Consider the following 17,840-nt stretch of genomic DNA (forward strand, 5'->3'; position numbering starts at 1 on the left):
TGGAACCCGTTGCCCCCGCCCCAACCCCAGCCTCCACCGCACCCCCTTTTTCTCTCCCTCGATGCCTGCCTCATTTATTTATTTTTCATACTTTTATGATATTTATTTTCGGGGTCTGAGTATTTTTCAGGGCCGAGTTTTTTTGTGTTGTTGCTGCTGTTTGCAGTCAGCGGCAATTTTTGCGCTTCGAATGATTTTCCCGAAGTGGATTTGCATTTGCTTTTGGGGAGAGGGCAGCCATCCATCCCGAAGATTGTGTGGGTGGGGGAGGGGCCAGAGATTAGGCTTACAAAAGAAGAGCAGCATATTTTTATTTTTAGTTAGTTTCTGTGGACCATGGACCCACTCTTGGATGCTGCTGGAAGTCTTGTACCCAAAAAAAAAAAGAAGAACCTACCACAAAAAAATAAATCAAAACAAAGGGCCAGCGGACGCCAAAGAGCAGCAGCAGCAGCAGAGAGCAGCAGCATAGAGAGAGGGCAGCAGCAGCAGCAGCAGAATGTAAACAGCATCCACAAAATCCACTCTCTGCTGCTGCTGCTGCTGCTGCTGGCGCTGCTGCTGCTGGCGCTGCTTTTCCTCTCTCTATTCTTACAGGCAGAGGAAAAACTTTAGAGACTTTTCCCACAGCCACTGGGCCAGCCAGCCAGCCAGCCAGTCAGTCAGGTGCAGACAGTTGACGTGTTCGGTTGACCAAAGCGGAAGTGTGCATCGACTGTGTCGATATTTGTGACCAAAAAAGAACTGACACACACACACGCACACACACACTCGCTCGAGAGAGAGAAGAGCAGTGAGAGAGATAGAGAGAGGGAGAGAGAGAGAGAGAAAGAGAGACAAACAATCAGCCGCCATGTATGCCACAACATACAACAAAATCTGAGATACGACGGTGGAAAATGTGAATTATAATTGCGCGGAAAAGAGGGGCAAAAATAGAGCAACAACAACAACAACAACAACAACAACAACATACAAAAAAAAAGACAGCGACCGACCAGCGACAATTGTCAATGCGCCGCGCCGCGTGTGTGTGTGAGTGTCCCGACGAGCCAGTGCCTGTGTGTGTGTGTGCGAGTGTGTGAGAGAGCGAGTGCTGGTGTTCCCCCACCAACCATACCCCCCTCAAGTGTGAGTGCGTGTCCGTGTCCACATATCAGCAGCAGCAGCAGCAGCAGCGACAGACCCGAGCAACGCGCAGCCAAGCAGCAGGAAAAGCAGCAGCCACGCAGCAGCAGCCGACGACGACGACGACGCCAGCAGAAGGTAGGGCCACCAAGACATTTTTCCGACGCTTTTCCAGCAGCAGCAGCAGCACAGCATAACAGCAGCAGCAGCAGCATAACTCACCACACCCTGATCCTGCAGGACCAGCAGCTGCGCAAAGAGAGAGAGAGCGCGCGAATGAAAGAGAGATTAAAGAGAGAGAGATTGACATAGAGAGAGAGATATACTGGGAGGCAGTGGCAGAGATTAGTGCGGCTGCTGCACGTGGAGTCTGTGCAAAAGCCAACAATTTTGTTCGTTTCAGACATTTCGTTGGTTCCTTCAACCATTTCCCCCCCGCCAATCACCCCCTTCTCCCTTCAATCTGTTCGTCCGTTTCTGCCCTCATATTTTTAGCCCCCCTCCCCCCGCACAACAAACAACAAAAAAGAAACTTAAGAAAGTTTTTTGTTGCCTGGGCAGGGGGAGACTACAATTGTCGCTGATAATTTTTCATAGCATACTTTTGCGGGGCGCATCCCTTTGCTCCTTGCTCTAAATTGCTAGCATGTGTAGCAAGCAGTACACGCCCCCCCCCCACCGTCCCCACCTGCCACTGACCTTGGTCTAAATTGGTGGAAATTTTATTTGAGATTACCGGGGGGCATTAATTTTTTGACAGCGGGGCAGGTTGGGATTCCCAGAGAGGGAGAGGAAGAGAGGGCGAGAGCGAGAGCGAGAGCGATAGCAACACTTTTTGATGCCAATAAAAAATGTAGGATACTGTGTCACACACACACACACACACGCACACACCCATAAGGGCACAGAGATTGACATGTGTGTGTGTTCGTACGTGTAAATGACCGGAAACTGTGCTCAAGTGCCGCCTGCCTGGCTCCTCCCCTCTCGCAATGGGGAGCTGCTAGGAACCCTAGGATTCCCATTTTGTTGCTACTTTTGTCCTGCTTTTCTTAGCAATCTTTCTTGCTACTTGCTACTAGCCCCTCTTGCCCCTTCTCCCTCTTTTTCTAGCCCACTTTGGGGCTTGGCTTTGCCTTTTGCTTTCTTTTCTTGTCCTGCAGGAAGCACTTCAATTGTCAAATTGTTCCTTGTTTATTGTTGCAATAGTTTCGTTGATGGACAGGTTTGCCTTTCAGCCTCCCAGACTCGCAGAATCGCAGACTCGCAGGAGACTCTACTCCATGTCCTGTGACTGTGCTTCTTCGTCTCGTCTCGTTTCGTTTCGTATCGTGTCCTTTCTCCTTTCACTTGTTTTTAAAGTGATTTTCGCAGACGTAGTCGCTTTTTATGGGCGTCGTCCTGTTCTGTCTTTTGGCTGGTACCAGAACAACATTCCTCCTTCTTTGTCCTGCTCCCCCACACGGCCTTCCTTCCAGCCATTCTTCCTCTTATTTCTACTCCCCTTTCCGCTCGTTCTTCTGCTTCCTCCTCTTCTGTTTCCACGAAGTAAAAGCCAAACAAAGCGAAGCAAAACAAAACAAAACAATCAACACGGAAGTATATTTCTTGTACCCACTGTGCTGTGTCCTCCCCCTGTAGCTCCTGTAGCTCCTGTGCCTCCTCCTCCACCTACTCCTACTCCTTAGCCTCCTGCGTTGTCCTGTGTACAAATCAGCGTGGCCTAGTGCGCTGCTTGAGGTTGACGCGGAGCCTTTTGTAAGGGAATGCGGCAGGCAGAAGGGTTTCTAGAGGATATGCGTTGAAGAAGAGCGCCATAGAGGATGTAGAATGAGGCAGGGGGTGGCCAAGGGAAGGATGTAGAATGAGCGCCATGGAAGGATGTTGTATGAGGGAATACGGATGTAGGATGCGCGCCTGCAAATGTGAGTTTTATGATGAAGTGCACAGCCTTTAGCTTCATCGGCGTTGACATTTAAGTTTCTGTTGCTTTCTCCACTTCCTGTTCTGCTCCTGTTGTTCTTTGGCTGAGAAAAGGGGGAAAGTTGCAGTTGCAACTACTACAAAATAAAGCCACGTAGCACAAATCAAATTGAATTGCAATTCCATAGAAAAAAATAACAGGCAGCCAGGAATTGAAAAATTGCAGTCAATGGAAATGAGAATTGAATGCTGCCAGAAAATACTTATGTTTGGAATTTCATAAACAAGAGAAAAAGATACACAGATATACAGCTACACAGTTACTTTTGAGGCCAAAAAAAAAAGGCAATTATAGAAAACATAGACAGAGGCAGACAGGCAGCCCAGAGAGAGGAGCGGAGCGTGCTGGTTGCCATAGACAATCCTCCAGTGGGCGGCAGAAAGGACTCTCAACTCTGGGGCCAAAGATTTTTCAGAGGCTTTGGCAACATTTCTGTTAGACGATGACAAGTAGCGGCGGCTGTGGCTATGGCTGGGGCTGTGTGGCAGTGGCAGAAAAGTTCTTACAACGTTTTGCGCATATTAAACAAAAGTTGACGACAGCAGCAACAGCGAGAGCAGAACAGAGCAGAGCAGACGATGGGGCTGGGGCTGGGGCAGTCAGTCCACACAGTCATCTTCCTCATTATTTATTTGATTGCCCGCACCGCACAGCCAATGCTCGAAATTACCCCCTGGGAAAATCATGCAACAGTGTGGGAGTGGGGGGTTTGGAGAAAAATCATAGAAAAGAGACAGACCGAGGCAGGAGCAGTCCACCACTCTGAAGAGTGGAAGCAGCAGCATCCAGAGGCGGATCTCTTTCACACACAAAACTCCAGAGTAACCTGTGGCAGGAGGGTGGCTGGAGCTGGAGCATCCACTCCATAGTTAATCCCACAAGCCACAAAACAAGCAGAGAAAAAAGCAGAGAAAAAAGTAGTCAGTAGTCCACTCGCATAAACGTAATTAATAAGGCAAATTAATGCCAAACAATAATACAAATTCATTTTCATGCAAACAAACGAAACTAAATTACACACAAAGTGCGGCAGGGGAAAAGGGGCGCAAACCCCCAGTTCAAGAGAAAGAGAACTCAAGCATCCATTCCAGCAGCATTCAGAATCGCTGCTCGACGAACCAAACAATGAGAATGAGTGAACCCAGAGAGCGGGCGAACGGGCGAACGGGAGACCAAGAGACTGAGAGAGAGCCCCGTAGAATAAACATGAAAATTGAATGCTAATTTTCGGTTGGGTTTTGGAGCAACCGAAAACTTGAATACCCTCATGGGAACCATAGTTCGGGGCAGCAGCAGAAACCAGCAAGCAGCAAGCAGCAGCAGCCAAGAAACCACCAAAGAAGCAACGAGATTTTCCAAAACGATTCTACTTTAATTGGGGCACTTGTTCCAAGTGGAGAGGGCAGTGTGGGGAATGGTTAGAATTTATGACAATTGTTTGGGGAGCGGTAAAACTCCTTGGAGTGCTATATATATATATTGTAGGGAAACGGGAGGCTAGATGCGAGCAAAAGATGCGTGTAAAATATACAGATAGCTGAAATAGGTTTACTTTTTTTTCGTGGCTCAAAAATTGTTGAGAAAAAATTTCCTCTATTCGAAGTTTCTTCATGGAGTTTCCACTTAGGGCTTTTTCCCTGAAATTCTTGACTAAGCTTCATCATTTCTATATAATTTCGATGTCACTTTGCATTTTCAAGGCATTTTCTATCAAAGAACTATTCGTAATTCTCTTTTAATTATTATTTACCATAAGAAACAATGGGAATTCGCTTGATCTTTCATTTTCTATCGTTCATGACCTCAGTTTATCTTCTTGAACTTATTAATTTAGTCTTATCTACATATTATCCCCGCTCAAATTCGTATGTACCTGCTACCCAAAACCCACCCATTGGGTCATCCCAAGCAATGGCCCATAGCGCGTCTGTATCATTGATATCTGATAGATACGAGCCCCCGTAAAATCAATCAAATTAAGATACATTTTCGCATTCGCCACAATTTTCTTGCTCATTCGCAAACTCAATGGAAAAGTGCTCGTTACCTTACCCTTTTGCCGGTCAGTTATTCCACCTTTGCCACATGCCACCTGCCACACATAGAGAGAGAGAAAAAGAACAACAATAAATGCTAGTTAATAAGTACAGGTCATACACACACACCCACATACAGTGGTTATAATTACACACACAGATACAACACACACACACACACACACACACACACACACACATCGACAACAACTAAACAGTTCGTTGAGCAGAAAAACGAGGGAAATCTACTTAATCACGTTTAATTAAGGTGAGTTTATAAGTAGACATCCCACGCCACCCACTCAGCCTCTCCCTCTCTATCTCTCACTTTCTGTATGTGTGTATGTGTGTGTGTGTGTGGGTTATATTTTTTTGCGAACTGCTTTTATTGCCTGACGAATGATACAAAAGAGAGACAGAGACACAGTGTGGGAGGGACAGGCGACGAGCTCACGCTCAGGCACAGGTAATCACAGAACCAGAGATCCACAGTCTCATCCTCTGCTCAGATAGGCCCATGCCCCCTCCCCAACCAATGTGCAACATAAATGCAAATTAGGGTTAAATGTTCATCAGAGTCTCGGGGCGTGTCTCTGTGTCGGTTTATATCTGTAAGTTTGTGTCTGCTGCTGCTGCTGGTGCTGCTGCCTCTGCTGCAGCAGAGGATTATAATAATAAGCAAGTGCTTAGCATAAATGGATTTATTGGCTGCACAACATTCATTCATCAGGAGTCAAATGTTCCTCCCTCACTGGCATTGGCACTCCAAAAGATGGATGAGGCAAGCATGCAAATCGAGTGGAGGAGGATGCCATAGTCCTGCAGCAGCAGCAGCAGCAAAATATAGATAGATAGGCAGATGGAGAGAAGGTGAAGTCATAATCGTCGAGGTAAAATATATAGATAGATGGATAGAAGGAGTAGCAGCCATAATCCTTGAGGTAGCAGACAAATCGAGCCACAGTCATGCAATCAAAGATGGCCATAAAGGCAATTCCAATCAAATTCAAAGCCAAAGATAGACCCAGAAGTAAGCATATGAAGTACAAGGTTCTTGCCTTCTATTTGATCCTTTTTCAGCTTGATCCCTCCCTCCCTCTCTAGAGACAGCAACTGCCTTCAGTTTGATTTATGCCCCGTGCCACACGTAGTTGTCCTTCCAGTCAGTGAATCTTCTTCTCCACTGAATCTCTATCGCCTGCTCTCATTCGCCACTGAATTTTCCATTCGCCTTGCAGGCTTCTGCTGCCTCCTGGTGCCTTCTGGTGCTGCCTGCCTGCCACCTCCCCTGCCTGCCTGCCTGCCTGACTGCCTGCCAAATCTGTGTGTCACACATTTGGTTAATTGAAAAAGCATCAAGGCCCTCATCATTAGCAAAAGCTTCGTGACTTATGCTCATGGTCCCACATCCTACGGGCCCCTCCTGCTGTTTGCTGCCTCCCTCCGTTTATGTAATCGATGCATGTCGAACAGCAGTAGCAAACGGCTGGCTGTCTGGCTGATGGCAACGGCGGTGTGGGGTGGGGTGGGGTGGCAACAACAAGTGAATGGCGTGTGTGACACGAGCTGAAAAACGAAACGAAATGGAACACAGCAAAGAGAAAAGAGCGAAGAGCGATGAGAGGTGAAAGGGATGAAAGGAGAAAGGAAAACTGTATGCTCGTTGATTTCAATTTGTGAATGGTTGTTGCCTCTGCCGCTGCTGCTGCCGCTGCTGCTGCTGTTGCGGGTGTTGGCGGGGGGACATGCATTTGCATATTGCACATGCGACGCCCACCGCCCGCGACTATCCATTCTTCTATGTTTTTTCTAATTAAGCTTTGGGCAAAAAAACAAAAAAAAAATAAAAAACTAAAGCACAGGCCGCGCTCCTGCTCCTGCCAAACGAAAGATAAGGCTGCAAAAAGTATTTACTCTATAAATTGCAAAGTATTTGCCTTTTTTTTCTGGTGGATTTTTTTGGGGATTTGGCCCGACGCTTGGGCTAAAAAGTACATAAATTTCAAATAAGTCACGTTTCCGGCATAGTTCTGGCCCACACACACACACACACACACAACCACTCACACACACACACTCACAGTCAGATACAGCTACAGCCCTAGAAATGGCGTCTGAAAATTTTCGCTTTGTTGTGGCGTCTGCGGCCAGCGGGTAAATAAAAGATAGACGCCACCGCCACGCCACGCCTCTTACCCCCCCGAAGAATAAAATGAAAACTAAATTGTACAAAAATATTTTTGCCTCTTTTTTAGCCATCTCTTTTCCCTCTCTCCTTTTTTTTTTTGTTAACTTTTTTGATTTGGAAAAGTTTTATAGTTTGGAAATTATTTTCGTGGCTGATTTTTGTCTGATGTTTGTTGGGGCGCAGATTTTTAAGCTGATTTTCAGATTATTATCAACACCCCAATAACAGGCACGCAAAATAGTCGACAGAAGAGCATAAAGGGAAAATAGCAAAGGGAAAGAAAGAAAGAAAACAAAAAAAACAAACATCAGAAGGAAAGCTAAAAAACATTTCTATACTAAAAATAAAAATAAAATTCCTAGAAAAATATTTCTAGCAATTCCACGAAATGGGCGACGCTCGCATGGGGATCAATGAAAGGAATTTTCATCCGTTCGATACATACAAGAGAGAAACCATTCCCAGTATTCCCTTTTCTAGTATTCCGTGCATGGCCATGTCCTTCCGGTCTCCTGCTCTGTAATGTCACGTAAATAAACCCAGCAAATGGCTGACAAGCAGCAGCAAAACCCCCACACACCCCCCACCCTAAGCACCAGTGGCCAGGGCATGGCCAACACCAAGTGACTGCTGATTTATTTGCCACATTTCAGTGTTCCCTGTTCCCTGTCCCCTGTGCTGTGTGCAAGAAAGGGGATCTAGTACATTTGAATACCCATTAAGGGGTATCCTGGACATTGGTCTGCGGTTTGCAACGCACAGCCAAAGGAGAACCGTAGTCGCGTATACTCCTTGACACTCGGTACTCAGTTTCTGCGATCTCTTGTGCCATCCCGCGTCTGCATTTTGTTTACATTTTGAGAGAACGAGATAGCAATACCAAAAACGAAAACTTTGTGCTCGAAATATCAGCAAAATGCGGGTTTACTTATCAGCAAGATCAGCGCCGCCAGAATTGCAATGCAAATGGCAACAACAATTTTTCATAGTTTCTTTTCACCGTCACCTTCTTCGCCTTTCAATGCAGGCAAGAGCTTGCAATGCAGAGCAATAGCAGCCCCCCCCCATACAGGATGTACAGATGTATGTTTGTATTTTTGTTTGTGATGCGCGCAGTGACAGATCTGCAAATTACAATAACAAATTTCTGGCCCGAACATGTCGGGACTGGCAAGCCAGAGGCAGAGAACAGAATACACATGTAATCAAGCATGCCCTTTACACTCAAGGGTATCTAAATGTCGTTGCTTTGTAGTTTGCTATTTTTTGCATTTTTTACAGCTCTCCCCCTCTCTGTTGTTTGCTTCGCAGTAATCCCCTCTCTTCTGTATTCCCTCTGCACAAATATTATACACACTTTATGTGCATATTTTTATGCGGCATTCATTTCTCTCTCCTCTCCATGTAGTTGTGTGGCATTTACTGCTGTTGTTTGCTCGTTTGCTCTGGTCGCCATTTTTACGACTCGAATTTGTTGTCCCATCCCCCCCATCCCCGTCCCTTGCTACTGCTGCCTGGAATTTGAACTTTAATTGAATAAGTTTTAAGCGGATTTTCCAAAGAGTGAGAGTCCACTCTCTCTCTCTCTCTCTCTCTCACTCTACCTATACCTCGCGGTGCCGTATGTGTTATTCCTAATTGAAATATGCAAAACTTGGGGCCAAAAGCAGCCAATTTTTGCATAACAAATATGCTTCGAGAGGAGAGAGGGCAAGAGCAGTGGAGCAACAGCTGAAACACACAAAAGGTGTTGCAATTTGATTGCGGGGATTGGGCCAGAAGCGAGATTTGCATTTATAATGCGCATTAACCCGTAAATAAATTATGACACAGATAGAGTGAGAGAGAGAGGGAGAGAGCTTTTATTTGTGGGTTTCCGGTGGCGAGTGCTTAGCATAATTGGGGCAGAGAAATGGTTTTGAATCCAAGGGGGATTCTCGGTAAGAGTTATCTCAAGTCTTATAGTTTGGCCTTCATTGCCTTTCCAAAGGGGAATTCTTGGGTATTATGTGAGTGCGATTATGACTAAAACTATTTCCACAGAATAATCATGGCAAATATCAAATATTTATGGCAGTTCTATTCTAGGAAATTCTGTGGAATTGTCAGTCCAGAGATTGACTTATTTGCGAGATATTTATTACATTTGAAAGCAAAAACAAATTCTAGGAAATCTCTTCACTGCAGATATCTGTTGCATTTCTATATTGGATGAATTATGCGAGATTCCAGGAAATCTTTTTTGGTTTATTACAGTACAAAATGAATATAGAGATATTCTTTGGAAATGGGATATATTTATTGCACTTTTGCAATAAAGATCGCATGACTTTTCGCTTAAATTTCTGTTCAATTTCTCTCCCATTTTTTGAATACTTTTTCCTCCTCTCTCCTCTCTAGCTGTGTGTGTCACTCTCCCCACCGACCCACTGTCGAAATTGATAGTCCGAAAAGCCCTCTGGGTTGGTCGCTTAACAAAATTGAATTTCATCAGTTGGAAAACTGATTTTTGCTGTCAAAATGGAGTCCAGTGGCCCCTTTTGAGTACTCAATAATTCAGAAAGGATGAATCGATGTGCGAATCGATGGGAATATAGTATATTTCCGCGTTTAATTTGCTTAACTTAAGGACTCCACTGCACTGGCCCCCCAAAGGACTCGCCCAAGGCAGAGTGTGGTGCAACAGCCAGCGGCAAGCCACAAACGACTTCCATCTCGAACGATGCCCCAAACGGAAGTCGAGCGACTTCTTTTCCTCCTCTTTTTTATTTTTGTACAATTTTTCCTTTTGAACATTTTTACATAAAAATCAACTTTTTCTGTGGGGTGTGGTGTGGCACCTGATGTACGTGCCACACACACACACACACATACACGCGTACACTTGCAGAGGAAACTCACGTTGAAATGTAATTTCATGGCACACAAGTTTTTAATTAAATTTCATGGCAGACGGGGAGGTACCACGAGACCAGCAGCAGCAGCAGCAGCAGACCGAGGAGGAGATGCTGCAGGAGTAGCAGTAGTAGGAGGAGGAGGGCGGCGCAGGGTGCCTGCAGCAGAAGGCAGAACGCAGAACGCAGAAGGAGTGAGTCTCTCGTAGGCGAAGGCCTTTTAACATGCAATCAACAAACCACTCTAGCATGCATATAGGCCACCAGAGAGCGACGAGCAGAAGGCATACTCGTATTATACGATATATTCCGTATACATTCCGCACTATATGTATATAAATATATATGTATATTTTGTATATACATAATATACTCTTTTCGTACAAATGCCACTGCCACAAAAACTGCAGCCTTAATGCGTTTTTCAAGTGGCAGCCAAGCAGCAGAAGCGGCAGCAACAGCAGCAGTACAGGGCAGAAGCTAGAGGCAGTAGCAGTAGCAGCTGCTGCTGATGCTGCTGCTGCATTTGGGGGCATGTGTAATGAGTTTCCAGCGGCAATCATCGTCACATAATTTTATTAAGCTCTTAGCTCTCTCTCTCCCAGGGACCATCGGCAGACCATAAACGGAATGTCCGCAACGTTCGAGTTGGTCCAAGGGCTCTTCCGTTCCTCTTCCTGTTCCTGTTACTGCGGTTCCCCTCATTGCGGTGCCACATGCCACATGCTGCCTGCCTGCCTGCCTGCCTGCTGCCTTGCTGGTTATTGGCCATCAAGGGTTTTCAAATAACTTTATAAAGATCCTAGCTACGTTCGTTGCCTGCTGTCTGCTGTCACTGTCTGCCTTCCTGTAAAACTGTTTATACGATATTAAGATTTCTATATATCAACGAAAAGGGGCCACGGAAAGAGGGTAAGGGCCGGTTGGGGAAAGTGTTTAAGTGGCAGAACGATAAGAATCCATTTGGCAAATGGAAATGGTGAGTCAACTAAGGGGTGGGGTAGGGGAGGCAGGTTGTGTGATATCTGTGAGAACATCTGGTGTGAAAGCTATCTGGGAGATACAGATCGTTGGGTATATATAGATAAGGGAATTTATGTTGATGGGTTGATATAAAACTGAAAGCTTTTAATCGTTATTATTATAATGATCTCTAAGTGCTATAAACTGAAATAATTGCAAGGTAAATTGAAGGATATAGAGATAGAGCGAAAGATAGAAAAAAAATAGATAGATGAAGTGCAACTTACCCATGAACAGATGGATAAATAAATCGATAAATGAACCTATAAATAGATTGATAAATTTCTAAATTAATTCACAGGTAAACAAAATAATTTGTTATTTAATTTACTAAGTACATACATATATAGATTAAATAAATCGTTAAAAAAAACCCCAACAACTGAATATGACAATATAAAATTCCATCTTCTATTAAAAATCCCTGCTTCTACCTTCATCTCTTCAGCTCTTTCCATATTTCTTTCCTCGCTGTTCAGTTAATTATTGCCCCCTGAGTTCCCCTCTATAGCTGTTAGCTACTATACACTACAGATATTTCATTAGCCCTCTGCATATTTGGCAACAAATCAAACAAAAAAAAGAAAAAGCTGAAGAAAAGAAAGATAAGAATCCATTGTCACGGGCGGGGGGTAGGCTGTGGCAGTGGCTGTGGCAGTAGCCAGCAGATATAAGATACTTTGACTTTGTTTATTGTCAAACAAGCGACAAGCGATGTGACCTCGGGGCCACGTACTCGCATCGCCTCTGCCTCTGCCTCTGTACCTCTTGTACGCACACTCGCAGATACACACACACACAGGCACACGCACATGCACACATACTATGAAACGATAGCTAATGCAATTCGCTGTTGTCGCTGCTGTCGCTTCTGTTGCTGCCTGTTGTTGTTGTTGGCAATAGTTCTTCCGTCCATCCGTTCCGTCTATCTGCGGCATTACATTACACACATGTGGCATGTGTGGCAGCGTGGCAGCGTGGCAGCATGGGGGCGTGACTCTACGGGTGGGGGTGGGGGCGTTGGGGCGTGCAACAAGTTATGTGTCGCCGCAATTAGTTGTTTGGCCTTGCCCCCTCCCGCCCCGCTTGAGAAATTTCTTGGCACCAAAGCCAAAACCAAAAGCACCCAGACACCAGGCCAGGCCAGGCCAGGCCATCAGAGCCACCGACTGGGAGACGTTGCAGCAGCGCGTAAGTGTATTTAGTATCTCTGTGTGTGTGTGTGTGTGTGTTTAAGTGTGTGCGTTATGCAATTGATGAGACTCATGGGTAAACACTCGAACACACAAACACTCGAAATATTCAATGATATTTGTAATAAAAACCACAGAAAAAAAGCTCATTAGTGGATTCCACGGCTGAAATTTGCCAATTTTCAGGTGCACTTTGCAATATGGGAGGGGGAAAATTGTATTCTATAATTATTCTTGAATTTATATAAATATTATTCATTGTTTCTGGGTCTTTTGGCATTCAAATAAATGGAACTTGGCCATCAAATGATCCTCATAATGGTCTCTGATTAGTGTGGAAAGTGGAACCCACTTACTGGGATATCTGATGGAATTTTATAAACGAAAAAATAAATAAATAAAAAAATATCCCCCCACCGAATTTTTTTTACTTTGCTCTTCCACTCCCTTAGAATTACCCTCTGATTGCAGCTGTCTTTTGGCCATCGCATTGCATATTTTATATAATTTAAATGCGAAATGTATGTACATACATACATATGTCTGAATGTCTGACTGAATAACTCGTTGAATATTTATAGTGGCACGACCTTCAAATGTCCCATATTTTATACCATCTCCCCTGGGTCTTCTCTCTGCTCTTTTCATGTGAGAGAAATATTTGATTGCATGCATTATGCAAATATATAATAAATATTAAGAGCCAAATTGTTGGGTCAACGCTGACATTTTATTTATAATGAAAATCTCTCAAATAGTTTTCACACATTTTTCTCTCTCTCCTGCCACTGCTTGCTCTCTCTCCCTCTCTCTCTTACCCTCTTTTAGTGTTGCACAAATTTATGTGGCAATTATCAACACTCTCGAAGCAGAGACCACACTAGCATCAGCATCAGAGCTTCATCCCATATCCTGCAAAAATATTCATTAAAATTCCTTTTGTTTGCCGAAAGATTTTTCAACTTTTGGTCATTGTTTGGGTGAGTGTGGCCATGTGTCTTCAGTGTCGCTTTCGTGTGTCTCCTGTGTAAATTTAGAAATTTATGATTATTTAAAAATTCATTCATGCAATGGGGAAGGGCAGGGGCCGTGAGGGGCAGGAGGCAAGGGCCAGTAGATAGTGTGTGTGTGGCATAAAATATGAATAAATTATCGTGTCCATTGTTTGGGGCTTTGCACACGGAAAAGTAACCAAAAATTGGAGAAGGGCCAACAGAACAGCGTGGTAGAGAGCGGAGCGGAGCGGAGTGGGGAGTGGGGGCTGAGTTCTGTAAGACTTTTCTGGCCACAAGCAACACGGATAAGGACACACGGACACATGCGGCATTGTCTTAACTGGAACTCGAAGCCCACTCCCCACAGAACACCCCCCCTTTAACCCTCTCTGTCTCTCTCTCACTCTTCTGGACTCTGGAACCCTCTTGAACATGCTGTTGACATGGCTTTTGTCATTTTCTGGTTATGGCCAAGCGGACAAAAGGAACGCAGGAAACACTCCCACTATCCCCCACCACTCTCCTTCTACATTCTCTCCATCTCTTCATAGACTTTTTGGCTACAGTTTTGGTTACACTTTTTGCTACAATTTGGCCCATGTTTATGTTGATGTTATATCCAATTTTTGCAAGAACAAAAGAGAAAGATCTTCTAGAAATAGAGAGAGAGAAGAGGAGAAGCTTTTGGAAAATGTAAAATAAAATAAAAAAATATGGAAAATACTTGGAAAGTGTTTTAGATGCTCAAAGAATATATTTAAAAGCCGTTTTACAGGACTCTGCAGTTTGAGCGATAGCCAACGACAAACCACACACAAAGAAATTATCCCAACAAAAAAATAATTGAGAAATGGAAAAAGCAGCCGGGAGTGCGGCCAAAAGTTTTGCCAAAAAAAATGTGGAAATAAAAACTGATATTTTTGCTGTCTCGTTTGAATACCAATTAAAATTTCAATTTCAATCAGGAAGAGAGAGTGAGAGAGATAGAGAGACTGTGGCACGTATCGCGCATTATAATTTGTGGATTATTTTTGAGATATAATTCGAATATTTGTTAAATGAATTTAAATGAGCTGCGACAGCGCTCGGTCCGCTTTTCCTCTGATTTTGCTCCGCAGGTGGATTTCCTCCGCCATTTAATGGCATTTCCTGCCGCCCACACCCCATGGGAGATTTTCCACTCTCTCTCTCTCGCTCTCTCGCTCTGGTGTATTTTCCTGCGCTGGCTTATTTATTTTTCACTCTTTTAATTGACTTGAATGTTTGCAGAGTGGAGGTTTATGCCATTTCTGTAATTAATAACAGAACGAACGGACGGACGGACGGACGTACGTCCGCGGGATGGAATCGGGACTGGGTGATTGGGGGATCCACTTGAATGATTAATGAAGCTAAAAATGTCAACGTTTTTCAGCTCTCTCTCTCTCTCTCTCTTTTTGCTGCCCACCTGCTCCTTATTTCTGCCTTTTTGTGCAGGTGAAAGTGCTTCCGTTTTTTGCAGAGTTGAAAGAGTTCTGCGGCAAGGCGCAGTGTCGTGACTTCGGGGGGGCATCAATTATTCATTAATCAAACACTAAATACATTTAAGTTGATATTCATTTCCTATGGCAATTAATTAGCAAAAGTGCCAGCGCGGTTTTTTTGATCGCCCACATAAATCTCACTCGCTCTACCGCAAGAGCTGCAACAACCGCTTCGCTTCGCTTTCAATTTGCAACACAGTTAATGTTGCAACAAGCGCAAAAGCGCAAAAAAAAAAAGGAAAACTTTTCGCAGTAAAACAAGGAAAAACCCCCGGAAAGCAATAAGCAGTCGAGGGGCTGCTGCAGCACAGCCATAAAAAACAAACAGTTTCAGTTTCAGTCCTCCCCCCACTTTTCAGTCTGTGAAAATGCAATCAAGTTGCAGCAGCAGCAGCTCAAATCGGTGGCGACACCCAAGAAGCAGCGCCCCAAGAGCGGCAACAAAAAGTGTCAATTGACAATGAAACCGAGAAGGCGAGCGGCAGGAGGCAGCCGGCAGCCGGCACCATAGCATGACATGGCAGGACATAAAATCCTTGGACCCCAAGTAAGTGAGTGAGGAGTCTCGGCTTTCGGTTAACGATTTGGTCATTTGGCCAAGCACTTTCCATCCATCCGCTGGATAGCAGCTATCCAGCAGATACTCCCCGTTCCGTATCTGTGTGTTTTAGCAGCAGCAGCAGCAGCAGGATATACCCATTCGTGGCAGCAGGATACAGCTGGATACAGCAGGATACTCGAGTGTATGCGCAATGCCAACTATTTTCGGGGGCACTTGAAACTTGAAGAAAACTTGAGCGAATGCTCCCATTCCTTCGGGGATATTTGATGTAAAAGTTTTTTGTGCGGCTCCTCTCCCATTGGAGCCCTCAATCTTCCAGGAGTTCCACTTAATTGAAATGTTTCCATTCCATCGGCCAACTTCTCCCGATTACACATCCAACAGCCACAAAATTAATTGAAAGACGAGCGAGGAGGATGAGGCGCTCTCACATATGAGCGATAAGCAAAAGTTTCTGGCAACCAAAAAGATGATCAATGATTTAATCCAAGGAGGCGATAAAGAAGTAGGGAAAGAGCCTTCATATGTACATGAAAATATAGTTTTTGATGGGCAGAACAATTACAAATATGTAGAGAAGTTTTGTGCTGAAGAAAAGTGTAAGAAAGAAAGGAAGTTTTCCAAGTGGATTAAAGTCAGAATATTCTTTCCAACTAACGCCTCCAGTGACTTAAAATTTGAAGTAGAATCTGAAATACCATAAGGAAGGAAAACATATTTACTATATCTAAGAAATCATTTAAAAATTATTTAGATTTGCAGAAAAATATAAAGAAATTATATCCTTGTTTTCCAGTTAATTCAGTAGTAAAAATTGTGGGAATAAATAAATTAAACATATATATTATATATTAATATATATTATATATTAATATATATTAATATTATATATATTAAAATATATATTAGTAAAAAAAAGGTTGAACAAATTTTCTTTTTTGCGTTGAATAGCTAGAAAAACTCCCCGTTTTTTTCTTTTTATTTTTGTTTCTGCAAAAGCTTAAATATATTTTTTACCAATTTGCTGCAGTGACATGCAACGTTTTGGGGGTTGGCGGGCCACACTTACTAGCGGAGTGCCGAACCAACAGTAAAATGCACTTTGACAGGCGGGCGGCTTAGCGTTTGCACCATTTTTAGGGAATTATTTACTGTGGCAGCCGCACAAACACGGGCAGAGACAGAGACAGTCACAGACAAAGACAGCAGATGCAAAAACAAACACAGATACAGAGGAGAGAGAGAGAGAGAGAAAGAGTGGAATTGAGGGGCATGGATGGGCGCAATGCGAAAGCCCTGAAAGCTTATCTTGACAGCCATTAAATGGCCGCAAAGCAGCGCATGTGAATATGTGATTTATGTGTATGCGAAATGTCTAACTGTATCAGTGTGTGCTTAGTATCGGTGTGTGTGTGTATATTTACCATCTATCTGTGTGTGGGTTGCGTGCGTGTGCATTTTTAAAAGGGAATCAAACGGTGGGCGCAACAGCAGCAGCAGCGCACGACTTCTAATCGCGCGCTTATCGCGTGTTGTCCTGACTACTGCCACGCCCACGCGCACACCCACACATGCCCCCGGTGCCACACACACACACACTCCACCACCCTCCTTCCCTACTCCCTGTGGCATGCCAGTGGTCTATCATTTTTATCGCCTTTAGGGGTCTACTATTTGGTTTATTGACCCATTCTGGCCAGGCACGAGGCACCAGGCACCAGGAGGCCAGTGGGCCAGGGGGGGCCAGAGGTACAATTTGTTAACGGCCATAAATCCCCGTTTCCCCTTCGCAGAAGCAGCAGCAACCAATTTTCATGCAAGTTAATTTCCAGTTAAAGTTCAGATTTCCCTTCCTATAAATATCACGTATACGCCACCCTTTTGATAGATGATAACCTTCCCCCCCCGCCCCGCCCATACTCCTTGGAAGCTAATAATAGAGCACACACTGCCCTTTGACCAGAGATTCTCCTTTTCTGCTGCTGCTGCTGTAGCTGCCTGCTGCTTGCTTCTTCGGCTCGTTTCATTAATATTTTTGCCAGCACAAACAATGTATTGACATTTCAATTAATTATGAGAGCATGAGTGCAACAGAGCCGGGACGCTAGAGAGCAGGAGAAAGAGGGAGAGGCCTGGTGGATAGAGTGTATTGGACGCAAGCCGTGACCTTTTGGTGCCTCTCCTGCTCCTGACAGCTCTGTGAGATGGTGAAAGTTCAAGCTCTGACATTTGCGAGATGTGCAAAGAAAGTTTAAGCGAAAATTCAATGGAAAAATTGATGTAAAGCAATCAATTTTAGAGGGAAAGGGCAACA

General features: G+C 44.3%; 1 protein-coding gene across 23 annotated transcripts in view; it reads left to right on the forward strand.

Annotated features, from left to right (window-relative positions):
* Positions 1-1,243: 1,243 nt before the first annotated feature.
* LOC111069896 (glutamate-gated chloride channel) overlaps positions 1,244-17,840 on the forward strand; it is a 37,610-nt gene continuing 21,013 nt past the window's right edge. For 9 of the 23 annotated variants that reach the window (XM_022360083.2, XM_022360089.2, XM_022360085.2 and 6 more), the window contains exon 1: positions 1,246-1,266. The gene's annotated coding sequence lies outside the window, so the exon portion shown is untranslated. Of the gene's footprint in view, positions 1,267-17,840 lie in introns of all 23 variants that reach the window. The other 14 variants (XM_022360096.2, XM_022360102.2, XM_022360095.2 and 11 more) reach the window with 4 other exon arrangements.

The sequence above is a fragment of the Drosophila obscura genome, unplaced genomic scaffold (genome assembly GCF_018151105.1).
Source record: "Drosophila obscura isolate BZ-5 IFL unplaced genomic scaffold, ASM1815110v1 contig_4, whole genome shotgun sequence".
NCBI lineage: Eukaryota > Metazoa > Arthropoda > Insecta > Diptera > Drosophilidae > Drosophila > Drosophila obscura.